The sequence below is a fragment of the Danio rerio genome, chromosome 1 (assembly GCF_049306965.1).
Source record: "Danio rerio strain Tuebingen ecotype United States chromosome 1, GRCz12tu, whole genome shotgun sequence".
NCBI classification, from domain to species: Eukaryota; Metazoa; Chordata; class Actinopteri; order Cypriniformes; family Danionidae; genus Danio; species Danio rerio.
Window position 1 is genome coordinate 26751573 of NC_133176.1, and position 18679 is coordinate 26770251.

The 18679-nt window shown below is 36.4% G+C and overlaps 1 protein-coding gene across 2 annotated transcripts in view; it reads right to left on the bottom strand.

Moving 5' to 3' along the window:
• fbxw7 (F-box and WD repeat domain containing 7) overlaps positions 1-12582 on the bottom strand; it is a 286374-nt gene extending 273792 nt beyond the window's left edge. For both annotated transcript variants that reach the window (XM_073951515.1, XM_073951513.1), the window contains exon 1: positions 12140-12582. The gene's annotated coding sequence lies outside the window, so the exon portion shown is untranslated. The remainder of the gene's footprint in view (positions 1-12139) is intronic.
• Between the last annotated feature and the right edge of the window lie 6097 nt (positions 12583-18679).

Genomic DNA, 18679 nt, shown 5'->3' on the forward strand with positions numbered 1-18679 from the left:
ATCACTTCCTCAACCGACCACTCACCCATCACACTCACTTCCTCAGAAGTCTACACCACACTCAGTTGGATCAATGTGTGTATGGCTGCTGGACCAGACGGTGTTCCTGAGCGCGTCCTTAAAGCATGTGCAGAACAGCTCGCTGGGGTATTCACAGACATTTTCAACCTGACGCTTAACCTAGCAGCTGTGCCAACATGCATTAAAACCACCCCTATTGTGCCAGTGCCCTAACACTCCAGCCCCACATGCCTGAATGACTACCGGCCTGTAGCACTCACACCCATCATCATGAAGTGCTTCGAGCAGTTGGTCCTGGCACATCTGAAAGACTCTCTGCCATCCACACTGGACCCACATTAGTTAGCCTACTGTAGTAACAGGAGCACAGAAGATGCAGTCTCCATAGCACTGCAGTCTGTACTCACACACCTGGACAATAAAAACACTTATGCAAAAATGCTGTTTGTTTACTTCAGCTCAGCATTCAACACTGTCATACCCTGAAAATTAATGATCAAACTTAAAGACCTGGATAGACACGTTTCTTTGCAACTGGGTTATACACTTTCTGACTAACAGACCTCAGAATGCTAGATCAGGCCACATCTGCTCCACCACCACAACTCAACACTGGTGTACTACAGGGCTGTGTGCTGAGCCCCTTCCTCTACTCCCTTTTTAACCATCGACTGTAGGCCTGTGAACAGATCAAACACCATCAAATTTGCAGATGACACCACAGTGATTGGTCTAATCAGCAATATTGATGAGACTGCCTACAGGGAGGAGATACAGCATCTAGCCACTAGGTGCACCAACAATAATCTGCTCCTTAACACCAACAAGACCAAGGAGCTCATTGTGGACTTCAGAAAGGGACAAACAGGCTCACATGACCCTATCCTCATTAATGGGATGGCCGTTTAGCCTGTCTCATCCTTCAAGTTCCTGGGGACACACATCTCAAAGGACATTTCCTGGACCACCAACACCTCCGGCCTGATCAAGGCGGCTCACCAGCGCCTATTTTTCTTAAGGCAACTTAAGAAGAACCAGCTTTAATCAGCTGTCTTGGAGAACTTCTACCGCTGCACAATAGAATGCATCCTGACCAACTGAGTCTCAGTCTGGTATGGAAGCTGCTCTGTTGCAGATCGTAAGGCACTGCAGCTGGTGGTGAAAACTGCACATCCAGCGCATCACAGGGACCACACTGCTAGCCATAGAGGACATCCAGAAGAAACGCTGTCTGCGTAGAGCACACAGTATTCTTAGGGACACCTCTCACCCTGCTCACAGTGTTTTCACTCCTGCCTTCCAGCAAGCGCTTCAGGCTCCCCCGGACAAAAACCAGCAGACTGAAAACAGCTTTTTCCCCAGAGCGGTTTCTCTTTTGAACTCTGCCCCTCACTGACTCTTTTGCTCTTTTAAGAAGGGATTGCTACAGAAGACTAGTTGAAGATGAAAAGACTAATTCCATTTCCTACAAAGACTTCAACAGTTATGCTTTGCAACACGGGCTTTGGAAGAGTGGATAAACAGCACAAGTCATCTTCTAGGTTCGAACAAGGGATCAGTCAAGTGGTTTTATTCACATGAATGGCCTGGTGTGACGCACCTGCATATACAGGAAAAAGAAAGAGAAAAAAGGAAGAAATAACCAGTGAAAGTGAAGAATAACACCCTCCACCCATTTATCTACAGGCTGTGTGTTAAAAACAACTTCACCCAGCAGATAAGTAATAGTGTCGATGCTCAAGAGAACTTTGGGCAAAGCAACAGGTGGAATAAGAGAGCTAATCGTTATTGTGAATATAACAGCATGGCAAGGAGCCCAAGTTCAGTTCCCGGAACAAATGGAGTGTCATTTTTTAAAGAGAGAAGAGGGCAACTGCAGAGATTTGCAGACACTGTAAATGACTGAGTAGGCATAAATTTCTTGGTTTGAAAAGACCTAATGGGAAAAAAAGTTAAGAGAGCTTAATACAACAGCAAAGCAAATAAACACTCCATAATTCATCAGAAGTGGGACAGGGAGGCTGTGTGTTCACAGCGTGATTCACAAAACAACACAGGAATTCACCACCCATACAGCAAGGGCATACACCCAAGACTTTAAAAAGAGATACAAAGCTAAAATAATCTCTCCAAATGTCACCGAGACATCTGTGGAGAAATTAAGCCTTGGTATGCAGTGTTTTGGTTTCATTTTTGGCTAGAATTCCTGTCAAGTAATAGGAGAAAAAAAGTAAAATAATCTGTAACCAGTCCATCATACTTTGCTAACAATAATATTTTACCTTGCGAACTGGGATCTATTCTTACACACAAGTTAATAAAAAAAATAATAATTTAAAAAAACACTAAATGGCAACACTAGGATGTACAGTTATACTTAAGTGTTCAAAAATTAATACATTAAACAAAGTCCAATATTTAACTGAATAATTTTGAAGTTAACCCTTATTTTTGTCATTTGACCAAGTGTCCAGATATTATCCAGTCCAATAACAACTAGGGTTGGGCGATGTTGATCAGTTTGGCATCTTACAATGCAAGCGGCGGTGAATTATCTATTTATGAATAATTCATGAACAACAAATTATTTGTAGGCTATCATTCCAACCACCTGACGCGCATGGTCTTTAAACCATGAAGTTAGACATAATTTAAAAAAAGTTACCACCTTTCAAACATTTTTTCAAAAAACTTTGAAAACAGTATACTGACACTGTAACCCGTAACCTGATAGATTCAAAAGACTTAAGTCGTTAGATAGAGAAAAGATTGATAAAACATCACATTTAACAACTTTAATAAGATGCGATCAGCAGTATATCCTTGATAAACTGTCTGATGTGCACTGCTTTCTGGGGTTTTGTGCTCAAAGCACCAGCTAACTGCTGGAGCTCCAATGCGCAGTTTGTGTGTGTGGTCACATAATGTGCTTTCTCTGTTAGCCACACTTTGCAGCCACAACTGATCTCTGGTTAAGTAGTAAGATGGACCCATTAATGAACCTTCAGGACCGTGCACACTGAGACGTTTTTTGCTCGCTTTTTCCGTCGACGTTTAAGACCTCGTGACTAAATAAAAAGCGTCAATGTGATCGTGCACACCACTGCACAAAACAGCAGGTGTAAAAGCGTCATTTAAAAAAAAAAAAAAGCCTCATGCTCGTTTTTTTTGTTTTGAAGTGACACGTCAAAACCTTCTCCACCAATCAGGTTGGCACTTTTGTTCACATGCACGGAGCTACTGAAGTTACAGTAAACCACTTGGAGGCGCTCAAGTGCAAAACCATCTATGCGAGTGCACACTGAAGAAGATGCCCAGAGGCATGAACATGGAGCTGCTCTTTGCTTTTGTGAACAATAATCAAACCGCTAGAGCTGCTAATTAAACCATCCACAACAACAAGCATGTCAACTTTCTGTTTTTTTTTCTATGTTACAAGCGGGTGTCAGAAGCTTAGTTGTGTAGTGCCATTTAACGTCAATGAGTGATTTCGTATACTCTTTTGCTTGACGCCAGTGAACATCGCTTTGGTTTGAACCTGGAAAAACGTCTTGAAAAACGCTGATGATAAACGCAAATGAAAAGCGTCCCAATGTGTACGAGCCTTTACTTTCCACTAAATTGACGGTGACTGGAAGCTGCGCCCGAGATGCCTTGATACCATATTTTCCATTACATTAATTATTATTTACATTAAAATATTTGCTTACAAAGATGTAAGAACAGCACGGTCTAGAATATTACTTGTAGGATATACAGGAGTTATTTTATTTAGAAGAGAGCCTGCTTATTTTTGACTTTTAATATAATGTTTTTAAAAATTAAAAGTTTTTTTATTTTCCCTTTTCGATAGGAAAAAAGTAAGTGTTCATTTTAGGCAATGTGTTTTTTAATTTTAGTTGTTCATAAAAAGTACTGCGTTTCGTTCAATTATTTTTTAATTCAAGTAATGCACCCTTAATTTAAAAAAATAAAAAAATTAAAATCACATGTGATATGTTAGCATATTTACTGTACAAAACTTGTCAGTGAGCTATAAAATGAGAAATAAAAATATAAAAATCCCAATTCATTAATCATAATTGAGGTAAAATGTTCAATTAATAAAGATTTCGATTTTAGGCCAAATCGCCCAGCCTTAGCATCTACTAAAGATGATGTCTAAAAACTGTTTTTGTATGAGCCAAATATTATAAATATTAAACCCACTTCTCAACTAAATGTCTGTTATTTTCCACACTAAAGGGAAGTTTCTAATATATACACACACTCTTGGGCATCAAGCATGTCTAAGTCTGATCAGGGACTAATTAACAGAATGTTGTAGGATGCTATGGAAAACAAGCTCTTCTAACCTTGGGCATGAATGTTTGAGGATTTATTTTAATCAAACCCAGCAAGATATTTGACTGGGAGAGCAACCAAACACAGAGATTTCTGTATTATATTCCCTCCTGAAAGATGCACCCCCCTCTGTACTTATGTCTGATTGCTGTGAGAGCACATGAAACAGCACAGCAGCCACACTCCATGGCAACTCACACCTCCGTTAAAGCAGAAGAGATGACAGTCATGTGACCGTGGCCTTTTATATTCCCTCTGCATACCAACTGAACACACACAACCATATCAAGAATTCACAAGGTAGTGTGATGTAAACCCTAAAGGGATTGCTCACCCCAAAATTTTGTTGCTTGACCCAACATGTCAATCCCAACCTTAAACTTTTGTGTCATATATATACACACATTTTATATATATATATATATATATATATATATATATATATATATATATATATATATATATATATATATATATATATATATATATATATATATATGTGTGAATTTTGTGTTACGCTACACCCCTATAATATATAGAGATATCGCAAGATTCAATATAATATTGAATTGTTCAGTACAACATCCATGGTTCAAAACATATGGAAATGGCTGCTTTCTGGTTTGTAATAATTTTAAATTGTATTTTGTTTAAGGAAACAGATTGCTACAAACCATTTGAGTTAAACTAATCTATACGAGTACTGTGAATATTTTTTTTCCAGTTGTGTGTTAAGTAATAAGGTGTATGTACATGTACTGAAACAAGGCTTACCAAGAGTAAATGTCCCATCAGTAAGCACTAAAGTTATGGATGCTTACAAGTGAAAATCAAATGAAAAATCAAATAAATCTGAGAAGTGCCTAATATGAAGAGGTGAAAGTTACGACGTGCAAATTAATACTTGCTTCATAATGGTAAAACTCAATTATGACCAGTACTGGACAATAACGCTCTACTAGTAATGAGTTACTGTAACAGCATTACTTTTGACTAACTAATACTGTAACACATTACTTTTTAAATATATTTAGTCTGTTACAGTTACAATATGATGCGTTTGTCCATTATTTGGTAAATTAATTAATCTTGGCTGAAGTCTAGCCTACATCTTCTCGTTTACAGCAGCAATGCATTGTGAGATTGATGTATGCCAACCAACCACTGTAAAGAAGACATTTCGTGTACGAGGCTCCAGACTAGACAAAAGCAAAGCAAAAGCAGAGAAACCAGGTGCACACGAGAGAGACCGAATACATACAAGGTAAGCCAGTTGTGCATGCGCGACCAAAAGACTATTAACATTACTATTATTAACTACTAAAATTTATGGTTTCCTATAATAGCAGTTTTTTTGTGCTGAGTCCCACTATTTTCCATGCAGCAGTGAAGCGACGTTATAAGGGTATTATTGGGAACATTAAAAATGTTTTTTGGAAAAGTAACTCAAATTATTTAAAAGAAATGCATTACTTTGATGCAAATAATCGATAAAGTAATTGAGTTACTTTTTGAATAAGTAACTACTGACATATAGCACCAACGTGATCACGGCGACCCGAGTTCGATTCCTGGCTCAAGGTCCTTTGCCGATCCTTCTCCTGTCTGAATTATCTACTGTCCTGTCATAATAAAAGGTGAAAAAACCCTTACAAAAAAACAAAAACAAAAAGAAAACCTCTGATTAGGACTAGGGTTGTAACGGTATGAATTTTTCACGGTATGATAATCGTCTAAAACAATACCACGGTTTGACGGTTTCACGGTATACGGTATGTTACAAATGTTACAAAATAATAGAACAGTGAAGCAAATTTGACTTTTTCCAAATAATATATTTTTAGTTACTATAAACAACACCACTTACAATGAACAAATAAAAATATGAAAATAATAAATAATGTGTCAAAGTCCAAATAAACATGGTGCAAATCCTCAGTAAAAAATAGATATAAATATTTACTATACTATAAATAGTTACATAACGAAACTAGATTCAATATGGAACATCCTTAGGTTTTATGTGCCAGCATGGATATGGTTGTCTATCGATATGGATTTGGATATGGTTGTCTGCAATGCAGACAAACAGCTGCACCTTCATTTGCGTCTTTTGAAAACAGCAAGAGCAGCAGTTCGTCTTTGCTGTGTCACTGTTTTGTCATGTTTCTGTGCTGCTGTGCATGCAAAAGTACTTAGTATGAGAATTATTTCATGAAAAACTTTTTTTTTGCGTTTTATTTAGCCGCGCATAAATGTATGCCTATCTCTCATTCCGTGTTGTTCAAAAAGCTTGGTCCACAAACAAAAGCGAAACCTATGCTTATTGGTTGTGTTATAGCGAGTTTGAACCAATCTGGGCATGGAGGAGGGACAATGCATCAATGTATCATGTCTGATTTGTCCGGAGACACAGTGACGAGCGTTTCTTTGTCAAATCAGCGTTGTCAAATGTTGATGACGTAACCGCACTGATTCCGGAGCCTCTGAAAGTCCGCGAATGTTATGTGATACATCACTGGAAAGCTGAGATTCTCTTCTTTATGCCAATCTTTGAATTGTATGAATCGGATCAGCGGATCAAAAGTTATTAAACATTTAAGAGCAATACTTATTTTTAGCCGCGGGCGGCTGTCTCGGTCTTTAAGGGTTAAAACCGTTGATATGTAATTGTTCATGGTATGATAATCGTGCACGTTCAAATCGTGGTAAACCGTCATACCGGTATATTGTTACAACCCTAATTAGGACTGATTAGGACACAACACTGATTAGGACTAATAATCAATCAATCTGTCTAATTTCAGCAATCAATCAATTTTAACAATAAAAACATTCAGGAAACTATGTTGTCTTCTTCGGTGCTGCTTCACTGGCGTTGCTCGCTGCATAAGTTGGGAATTTTTTTAACTTTTCAAATCACCAATGAAAGCGTTGGCCAATCAGATCGCTACATGCAACTTCTGGAACTCAGTTACTGATTGCGGACTTGTTTTATTAGCTGACGCTGCTATGACGATTGCATCAGCCCCAATCTCAGACATGCCCTCAGTCAAACATTGATGCTGAAGCATGAATGTTTTTAGGGTAAATATTTTTTTCATGAGAAGACCAAACCAGTGTTGCAAAGGTCCAATACATCAAGCAGAACTGTGCACACATTTTCACATTAAAGTAAAATTTTATAATAGCAAAACCGTTATGGACTTTATTGCTGACTAAATTAAAATGTAATTTTTTTAATTGATTTTCATTGGAATCATGAATACATTTAAGGTTAATAGTCAACAAGCAATGCAAATTATATTAGTTTCATCTTTTTTCTTTTATAATAATTTTACTGACAAAAATATCCATGTTTTTATTGTAATTACCTTGTGCAACTTATATTTGTGTGATTTAACAAAATATTAAACAATAACCGAATTAATATGTTGAGCTAAGTTGATAATTGTATCTTTTAATAATGTTATAATGTGCAAGTAATATGGTGTCTTACAGTTAGAAGCATTAGCTGAGGTATTTTGCATTTTATCCATCAGAAAAAAAAAGAAATAAATCTTGAATCAAATTTATTAAAGTGTTCAATAAACCTCAGTTTTTATTAAGTAAAGTTAAAAAAAAGAAACTGTAAAAAATTACTGGTTCTTTAATATTATGTTAACAGAACTGTGTAATATAGTAAAGAAATCAGTACCAGTGTACTTGAAAATGTAGTCATTTTACATTACAACTACTATAAGAAAATCACGGAAGCCCACATCACTACAACACTTACAACAATATTGTAAATTATTATACATTGTATTCACCTTATTCTCAGCTGTCGAGTGGGCGCTGCCATTTGAATCTTTTTGTCTCGCGACTTCCGGTCACATTCACTTTCATTCATTTTTTGACGTTAACAACTGCTCGTTACGCTGCTTGATGTTGCAATTTAATATTTTCTTATTATATTATGCTACTTGGTCTGTGTAGTCATGCAAACATTTGTTTGTTGAGCAAGTAGTTTGGCCATTTCCTGCCGTTTATTATTCCTAGTCATTTCTCCCATAGGCGACTGAATCGGAAGTTCTAAGACAATCGCGAAAACAGGCGCACTTCCGCATTTTAGAATAAGGTCAATAATAATTAGGTGTGAACCTACACTAGTCTCACGGTTCGGTTCAAGTATGATTATCATGCCATCAATTCGGTTCAATTCGAAATCACGGTGCATTAACGGTGCTTTCCATACACAGTTTTATATTTTCTTCACAGCAGCAGTTCTTGTATTAAAATATATTAATATTTATATACTATTTGTAATACAATTTTGTCATTTAATACAAACAGTCAGATATATAAACTGTACCTTAGAACAACGAGCATTTAGCAAATAACACAAACAAATATAAATATCCAGCTCGCTTTCTGATCCTTGTCTAGTTCTCTTACACCCCTTTGATTGGTCACACCCTCAACAAAAATGGTTGCAATTGGCTCTTGCGTGCTGCGCTCTTCAGATGAGTGACACTGATAGGCGGCAGCAGCGATCACAGCTGATTCATGATAGACGTGGTGGAGAAAACTCTGCAGGCACGCGCTCATGATTCTGTATCTAGAAGTAACGCTGTAAAACAGCCGAGGAGAAGAAAAGCCATGCCAGCAGTTCAAATGGGCCACAGTGTGTGTGTGTGTGTGTGTGTGTGTGTGCGTGTGAGAGAGAGAAATGGAGTACTTTCATTATCTCAATCGCAGTGAAATAGGGGCTTTTGCTGTATATTTCAGTGAAAGACTGATCCAGCAAACACACACCGTGAAATTGTGCACAGTTTATGAGTTAAGTAGTTAGAGCATTGTAAATACTTGCGCTCGCCTCCCTCGCAACAGAGCGCATATGAGGTACATGACGTCAGTAATAACCGGTTATGATTATTACAGAACCGATACTGAATTGTCCGCGTCTGCATTGCGGTGCACCAAAGAAACGATTAATTTTGACACACCTAATAATAATATATACAGGTAAAATATTGCAGAATTTTATGCAAAATAAGACAACAGCAGGTCACTTACTAAAAAAAGAAAGAAAAGTTCCTTTGGTGTGGATATCAGTATAGCAGACTATATCTGCTTACTGTTATTGTGAAAATAGGCCTCAAATCGGACCTAACAAAGTAGTGCACTAATAATTGTAGCTATGATGAAAAAAAAATTAACTTCTGCTCCAATTCAAAGAAAATAAGCAACTAAAGCCCTTTTCTATTTTGGACCTTATAAGTTTTATTCTTGTAGCAAGCATCTGCCTTCAGCTGAAATCCATGCCATGTAAACTAAATAGCTCATTCATCAGAACACTTGGTCCTTTGCATTATTTACTGATTCCAAAATTCATAGAACTCCAAGCAGATCTTTCAGTTGAGCAAGAAAATTTGTCATATTCCACCACAGGAGAAGAAAACGATTGAAACTTGAGAAAACTTGCTGCTAGTGAACACCCGGAGGAGTCCAAAGAAGCCCAGAGAACACAAAGGGAGTTTGAAGTGAAAGGCTGCCGACTGCTGCAACCCTTTTAACCAAGACTATCTTTAATCAAAACCACACAGCAGACCTGCTTGTATTTTAGCCGAGTGCCACTAACAAGTGGCTGACCTGAAAAAAATATTCTCTTCAAAGAGCCACTCATTAGATGACCCGCTTCCTTTCTCTCATCTCCCAGCCCAGTCATGCCTTGTGTATGCGCTCTTTGTGTTTTGTCAAAACATTAAGGCCATTCAGCAAATCTCAAAGATCCATATGGGAGATGTGAAGGACTAGAAACTCATACGCTTTCATAGTATGAAGGCCACAGTGTGAAAGAGAACAAAATATTAGCTGGGAAAGCACCCATGCGAGAGGGATGCCAGATTGCTATAGGTAACTCTGGGCTCTTGGAGGTGGAAATGGATGTGGTGAAAAGGGTGTGAGAGGATGAAAGACCTCACACACTTTCCTTCATGTTTCCTGCTCTCTTTTTCCTCCTTCCACTCCAATTTAACACAGTCAGACAGTAACCCACAAAATTCAGACAAACTTTAAAATCCCTTTTTTTTACTCATCAGTAGAGACTGTGGACATTTCACCTGATGTTTAACTTCATGACAGGTGAAATAACTACTGAAAACTAAAGACTAGACTTTTTTTTTTACTCGCAAACTGACCTCTGCCTGTTCTCTAGAGAAACTTCTCCCCCTCCTTCTTCCAAGTAACTTTATTTGACAACAGATATTACATAAACACATGGAGCAATCGATGGCAATACAAACCCTGTGAAACGAGTTACATAATATTACAGATGATGCTGAAATTTTCAAGCGCAAAACCCCGAAATTAACGAGAAGAGCTATTCTTGCATATTTTTAAATGAAAATACTATAGGGTTGCTCAATGCTTATGAAACTTAAGTTGTTATCTTTCGGTGCTCAAGAAGTTATACCCATGTGTTCATAGTAGAAGTTGTTTTCATGCATTTAGCATCCTGAGGTTTTACAGATCATTAAGAAGTTCTCAGTACTGTTACGAAGCTGAAATGTGATTAATTAACTCAATCAATAGTTTCAGAGAAAAAAACGCACCTGTATCACAAATAACAAACTTGTATCGACTTCAAGTCGGTGCTAACATGTGCTTATCTCGCGCCGTGCACGCGCTGCACATAAATCTATACAAATTACGAATTTCATACTCACAACGTCCCACACCGGCTAACATTTCTTTAAAATGACTATTACAAAGGAGAAACTGTTTACGGATATTGGCGGGTACTTCACGTGGATTTAAACCCCTTATGGGAGGCAACGGTGGCAAAAGGCTGAACGTCGATTGTTAGCCGGCTATGCTAATATGCTAGGCTAACCGCTATCAGATGTTTCAAGTGCCCTTGATGACACGGTCACAAAATAGAACACTTTTTCATATAAATGGCAGTGTAGTGGACAAACGTATAAACGTATTCGTAAGACACTGTGTTTCGATTGTCCAGTTGCGGGTGTGCTAATAGTGTTAGCCTAAGCTAAACATCCTCTTGCTAACCGGCTAAATAACAGAAGAACAATCTATAACAAACGGAATAATAATATTAAGGATGCATTGATGATTATTAGTTGTCTAAAACGTAAACGGACCATAAATTGTAGATAGACACCGTATAAATGATGTTGTAAAGTCGTGGAATGCATAGCTGTTATAAGGCAACGGAATTAAGCCTTTTCGTCTGCTGTGAAGTTGTATTTCCAAACAATGTTTTATTTTTACGTAGTGCAAATACATTAAATTTAGGTCAAGTCCGTACACAAACTAATGAAATCAATCAGACATGGAAAATAAATAAATACTGTGGCTGTATTACACATTCTGTAACGTTATTAGGTTTGTTTGCTGCAGCTACAAAAGTCTAGCAAAAACTGTTTTAAAGTGTCCCATTTCGGAAATGGGTTAAGGTTAAAATAATTAAGTAACTTAACATTACAACAGTTTCACGCGAGTCATTTCTCGGTGTTATTTCGCGGTGTAATTTTAAATGCCAGGCAACCTGCTACACTAACGTCACACACCATTGCATTGAAAATGGGAATTAAAATACTATATAAACCTGAAAAGGCCATGCATTCCGTTCTATATGCCCAATACCTCCACGAGGTAGTGTAGTGAAGCTGATCACATGGCCCTTTACTTTAAATATCAGCCTTGCATGGTCAAGTTTGCCTGCCTGCAAAACACTGAGTTTAACCAAGAGACAAACGCAAGTATTTACCCTGGAAACTGGTGGAAAGGCGAAGGGGGAAAGCTCCTATGTGCAAACGAACGGTTAGTTTCCTCAGATATCCAATCCAGAATTCGGTTAGGATAAACCGGTCTCCCCTCTTCTCCTCTCCGGCTTGCCCGAACGCAAGATGAAACGATCCTCTGAAAACGAGCTGAAGTTTTACAAGCACAAACCAAACATTTTCATCCGCCGAAATAAAGTCTGAGCGTCATTCGCACCCTTCGGAGCCCTGCATCAGGGAGAGCTGAAATTTCTTCGTTATCTTCTGCAAAAACTCAGATCCCCCATAGAATAATATGTGACCGATCTGAGAAAGCAAGGGATGCGGCACGCGACTCCGATGCTGCTCCGTTAAAGCGCGATCGCCTTTATCCAACCGATTCCTGTACGACTCCCTGTCCACGGATGATAGCGTCACGGTGTCGTCCAATAACGTCACCCTTGCTCGCGTCGCTTAAATAAGACGCATTTACGTCGCCCATGCATGCGAGTTTAATTTTAAATGGCTTGGATTTATTTTAACTTGAATGTTTTTTGTATATTACATTTGTATCTTTGTATATTATTTTGTGTTGAGCCTTCCATATATGACACACAAGTTGTAAAGTTGAATCCCATTTTGTTGTATTTGGATTTTGTATTTACAATAAAAAAATAAAAATAATTCATTTTAAATGGCTTGTTTTTAATTATTAGTTAATTAAATGATTTATTTATTTATCAGTATTTTTTTATTATTAAGTTTGTCTCGTTTGTCATTGCAGGGGAGGCAAAATGAAAAATTAAATTAAATATTAAGTGTAACACATTAAGTAATAATAAAAAGAAAATATAAAAGGTAACATTCACGTCTAATAAATAACATATATTGTGTTGCATTATAAATCATTCAAATTATTAACATGTTTTACTGTATTTTTTTCTCATATTTGTTTATTATTCGCATGTTTAATGAATCGGTGATTATGTATCTATTTATGTATGTTTACGCACTTTAGTCAAAGCCTTACTTAAAACAATAATGCCTAATCAGTCAAACTATGTACACCTTTTTGATTGTGTACTTGTCCATCATGTGTCTACATGTGTGTAATGTGTGTTTTTCTTAACATATTTATTATTTTTCAAATTTTTTTTGCCTTTATTACTGTCAACATTGATAATAGTATATTGTTTTGTTCTTTGTAGTATGTTATGTGTTGTATTTTGCACGGTCTGTATTGTGTTTGTAGTACACATGCTGCTGATGATGTGACAATAAAAGAGATTTGATTTGATTTGATATTTACCAAAAGGTCACATCATACATATAAATTAATTAATTAATTAATCTTTTGACCGTTTATTTCATTTACCAAAAAAGCAAATAACAGCCTATTTGCATAAACAAACAAAAAACAAACAAATATTTAATGTTTATTCATTACATTATTCATTAAAATGTTTATTCATTCATTTTCTTTTCGGCTTAGTCCCTTTATTCCTCAGGGGCTGCCACAGCTGAACCAACTTACGCAACTTATCCAGCATATGTTTTACGCAGCGGATGCCTTTCCAGCTGCAAGCCAGTACCGGGAGACATCCATACAAACTCATTCACTGCAGACAATTTAGCTTACCCAATTCACCTGTACCACATGTCTTTGGGCTTGTGGGGGAAACCAGAGCACCCGGAGAAAACCCACACCAAAAAATGCAAACTCCACACAGAAATGCCAACTGACCCAGCCGAGGCTCCAACCAGCAACCTTTTTGCTGTGAGGCAACAGCGCTACCAACTGTGCCACCACACTGCCCTTTATTCATTTAGTTTTTATTTAAAGAACAACAGAATACAACCTTTTACTGTGAAAAAATACAAATGCCTGGGGAGGTAAGTATGAATAAAGTATAAACACACAATCATGCAAATGAATGAAATACATTATAACAATTATATATTTTTAAAGTGTCTGGGACTTTCTTGTTTAAACAGTCTCTGATACTGGTAATATGTAAGCAGATTTCAGTCAACAAGACTATAAAATTAGATTTCCTATTAGTGAATTTACATTTCTGAATGTAAAATTGGGTTAGCAGAATTTAATTAAATAAAAACAGTCGTTCTCCTGGTTAGGATAGTCAGTAAAACCCAAAATTTTCCTATAACAATGATAAATGTTTTCAACAATGAACATTATTATTAATACATTTTCGAGCCTCACTATAATATGGAGTCTGTGCAATAGCAAAATAAATGTAAAGCAGTCTCCTGCTATTCGTGGCAAAAATTACCATATATCAATACAATTTTTACTTTTATGTAAATAAAGTTTTGCTGAATAAAATCTGTGAATAAGTTTATAGGATATTTATTTCGTTTTATTTCTCACATGATATTTCTGTGGTTAACAGTCATACTTTTCTCTTCTTTTAAATTGTGTTCTGTCATGTAGACTTAGTAGTAGTGCCAACCAAAGCTCAAAGGGATTTACTCTTTGTTATTATTTGTTGTTTTTGTCATTGTACAGAATATATACACTTACTGTATATAGGGCTTAGTGGTGTCACTGTCGCCTCACAGCAAGGTCGATGGTTCAAGTCCCAACTGGATCAGTTGATGTTTCTGTGTGGAGTTTGTATGTTCTCACTGTGTTGGTGTGGGTTTCCTTCTGGTGCTCTTATTTTCCCCCACTGTCCAAAGACATGCAGTATAGGTGACTTGATGAACTAAATTGGTTGTATGGTGTATGTGTGTGTAATGGTTGTTTCCCAGTGTTGGGTTGCGGCTGGAAGGGCATCTGCTATGTAAAACATATGCTGGATAAGTTGGTGGTTCATTCCGTTGTGGTGATCCCTGATGAATAAAGGGACTAAGCAGAAGGAAAATAAATTCATTAATTTTTGAGCCTCACTATAATATAGCAGAGTATGTGCAATAGCAAAATAAATGTAAATCAGTCTCCTCGTATTCATGGCAAAAAAGACCATTTATATCAATACCATTTTTTTACATTTTGAAAATAGTGTTTTGCTGAATAAAATCTGTGGATAAGTTTAAAGGAAAATTCTTTAATTTTATTTCTTATATGATTTTTCTGTGGTAACAGTCACACTTTTCTGTTGTAAATCAATTTACCTTTAATGTTTACATCCATATAGACCCTTTTCACATTTCTGGGTTTTTCAGTAGAGTAAGGCGTCATAGTTAGGAAAACTTAGAGCGCAGTGAATGAGAGAATACAACAAATCATTTTTTATTATCCCATTTGCTGAAATATTGGTAGCACTTTACAATAAGGTTCATTATTTAATGCATTTACTAACATGAACTAATCATGAACAACACATGTACAGCATTTATTAATCATAATTGAACATTTACTAATGCATTATTAACATTCAAGTCCATTCTTGTTAACATTAGTTAATGCACCATGTGTTAACATGAACTAACAATGAGCAACTGTATTTTCATTAACTAACGTTAACTAACATGAACAAATACAGTAGTAAATGTATTGTTCATTGTTTGTTCATGTTAGTAAATGCACTAATTAACATTAATTAATGAACCTTATTGTAAAGTGTGACCGCAATATTAAAAGAAAAATGTCACAATGGTGTTATCAAGACTGTCAGAAAAAGGGGGAAATTAGTGTGAGACTGATGAGAATAACATCTTGCATAAGCGGTAATTTGTTTTTTGTAATTTGACGCAAATATGATACAATCATTTTATAAATGCATATAAATGTTTTTTTAAATCAAACAATAAAAAATGTTCAAGGATTTAAGAATATGATGACCCTTAAACGAGTCATAACTGTCTTGTTAAAAGAGTCTATTAATAATAATATTCATTTTGTTTTTGTTCTTGTTGTTGTTGTTGTTCTTCTTCTTTTAAATTGTTCTGTCATTTCAGCGCATCATTATTGATCTAACTGTATTTGTCCAGAATGTACGTATATTTCTGAAAAGCATGTAGACACAGCAGTAGTGCCAACCAAAGCTTAAATGGATTTTAGCCGAAAAAAATCCTCCAGCATTGTATTTCAGTTTCCTTCTTTACTTGTAATATTATAATTTTTTATTTTATTTTTTAAAATTTCTTTCTTTTTTTTTGTCAAGAACATTTTTTATTATTTAAATTCTTATGATGATGATGATGACAAGTTTCAATTGTGTTGTAATCATTTACTCTTTTAAAAGTTTTTATTATTTGTTTTTTGTGTCATATAATGTATGCAGCGACACAATAGTTAGCACTGTCGCCTTACAGCAAGAAGGTCACTGGTTTGAGTCCCAGCTGGCATTTTTGTGGGGAGTTTGCATGTTCTCCCATGTTGGTGTGGGTTTCCTCCGGATGCTTCGGTTTCCCTCACAGTCCAAACGCGTGCTATAGGTGAATTGAATAAACTAAACTGTCTGCAGTGTATACTGTATGTTTCCCAGTGCTGTGTTGCAGCTGGAAGGGCATCTGCTGCGTAAAACATATGCTAGAATAGTTGGTGGTTCATTCATATATATATATATATATATATATATATATATATATATATATATATATATATATATATATAAACATACTGTATATTTCGTTTATTCATCAAGGGACGCCACAGCGGAATGAACCAACAACTTATCCAGCACATGTTTTACACAGCAAAGGACATAAAATATAATATTAATGCTAAAGTAATAGTAAACCAAATAAATAAATAAAATAGTTTTTTTTCTGAGGGGAAAATATAATAAGAAATATGTGACAAAATGTCAGACTTTTTTAATTAGGGTATGTTAAATGGGCTTATGTTAATTAGGCAAGTCACTGGACAACAGTGATTTGTTCTATAGCTAATCAAAAAATTGTAGAATAATTTCTTAAGAGGGATAACAATATTGACCTTAGCTAAAATAATATTAATGTTAAATAATATTAAACTAAAATAAAAATGAAAACCGATACACATTATGTTAGATAAAAATATATGTTGCAGTCTGATTTTATACTTTATGATGTTTATAAACCTAAAGCACAAAAATGCTGCGCAAATCCCAACAATCTAAGAGCACACTATAAATATAACATCAAGAGTTCGCAGACAACTAACAAAACAATCTGTAATACGCAATGATTAATGCATGAGTACAAATGACTCATTCAAGACGCAAATGCATCTGCACGGAATACTCCGATCAACAGGGTTTTAAAATCAAACAGACCAGACAAGAAGACTGGAGGAGAAGGAAGAAAAAAAAAGAATCTAATGAGTTCCATCTGGTGTTGTTTTCCACCACTGTTCCACTAGTGCATGGGTTCTGCTGCGCCTCATGACAGCAGGACTGTGCTTGCCTAAAGTTCTGTTTTGTTCCAAGCCCCACTCAAAGGTAAACACTGTTCTCTCTTATTCCCATCATATTCCACCAGACCTTTGACAACGTGTTTAGAAGAAGCAGCGTGCGAGGCCAAAAGAATGATCACTTTATTGAATTACACAGTCACTGGGGCACCATAAACTCTGTAGATCACAGAAAGTTCATATGCAAAACGTTCAATAAATTGTCAAAGCTGGTTTGTTCATGTCATTTTTCATGTTTACATGTGTAAGATAGAATTGCAGTGTGTTGTCGAGTGTATTCACCGTCTTATAAATGACTTTTTTATACTCTTATTTTTTCAGTTGCTCAGTTTATTGTATTGTTTTGGAAGGAATAATATATTATAATACATAATATATAGTACTAATTTAAGGGGAACACGTTGGCTCAGTGGTTAGCACTGTCGCCTCACAGCAAAAAGGTCGCTGGTATGAGTTCCTGCTTTTTCAGTTGGCATTTCTGTGTATAGTTTGCATGTTCTTCCTGTGGGCATATGCTGTGTAAAACATATGCTGGATAAGTCGCAGTTCATTCCACTGTGGAGACCCCTGATAAAAAAAAGGGACAACAATGAAAATGAATGTATGAATGTGTGTGAATGAGTGTGTATGGATGTTTCCCAGTACTGGGTTGCAGCTGGAAGGGCATCAGCTGAGTAAAACATATGCTGGATAAGTTGGCAGTTCATTCCTCTGTGGCAACCCCTGATGAATAAAGGGACTAAGCAGAAAGAAAATGAATAAATGAATATGTATGAATGTCTCCCAGTACTGGATTGCAGCTGGAAGGGCATCCGCTGCGTAAAAAATATGCTGGATAAATTGGCGGTTTATTTCACTGTGGCGATCCCTGATAAATAAAGGGACTATGCTGAAGGAAAATGAATAAATGAGGGTGTATGGATCTTACTAAGTACTGAGTTGTGGATGGATGTTCATCCACTGTGTAAAACATATGCTGGATAAGTTGGTGGTTTAGTCCACTGGCGATCTCTGATGAATAAAGGGAGTATGCAGAAGGAAAATGAATGAATAAATGTTTGTGAATGAGTGTGTATGGATGTTTCCCAGTATTGGGTTGCAGCCAAAAGAGTACCTGCTGTGTAAAACATATGCTGGATAAGTTAGCGCTTCATTCCGCTGTAGTGACCCCTGATGAATAAAGGGA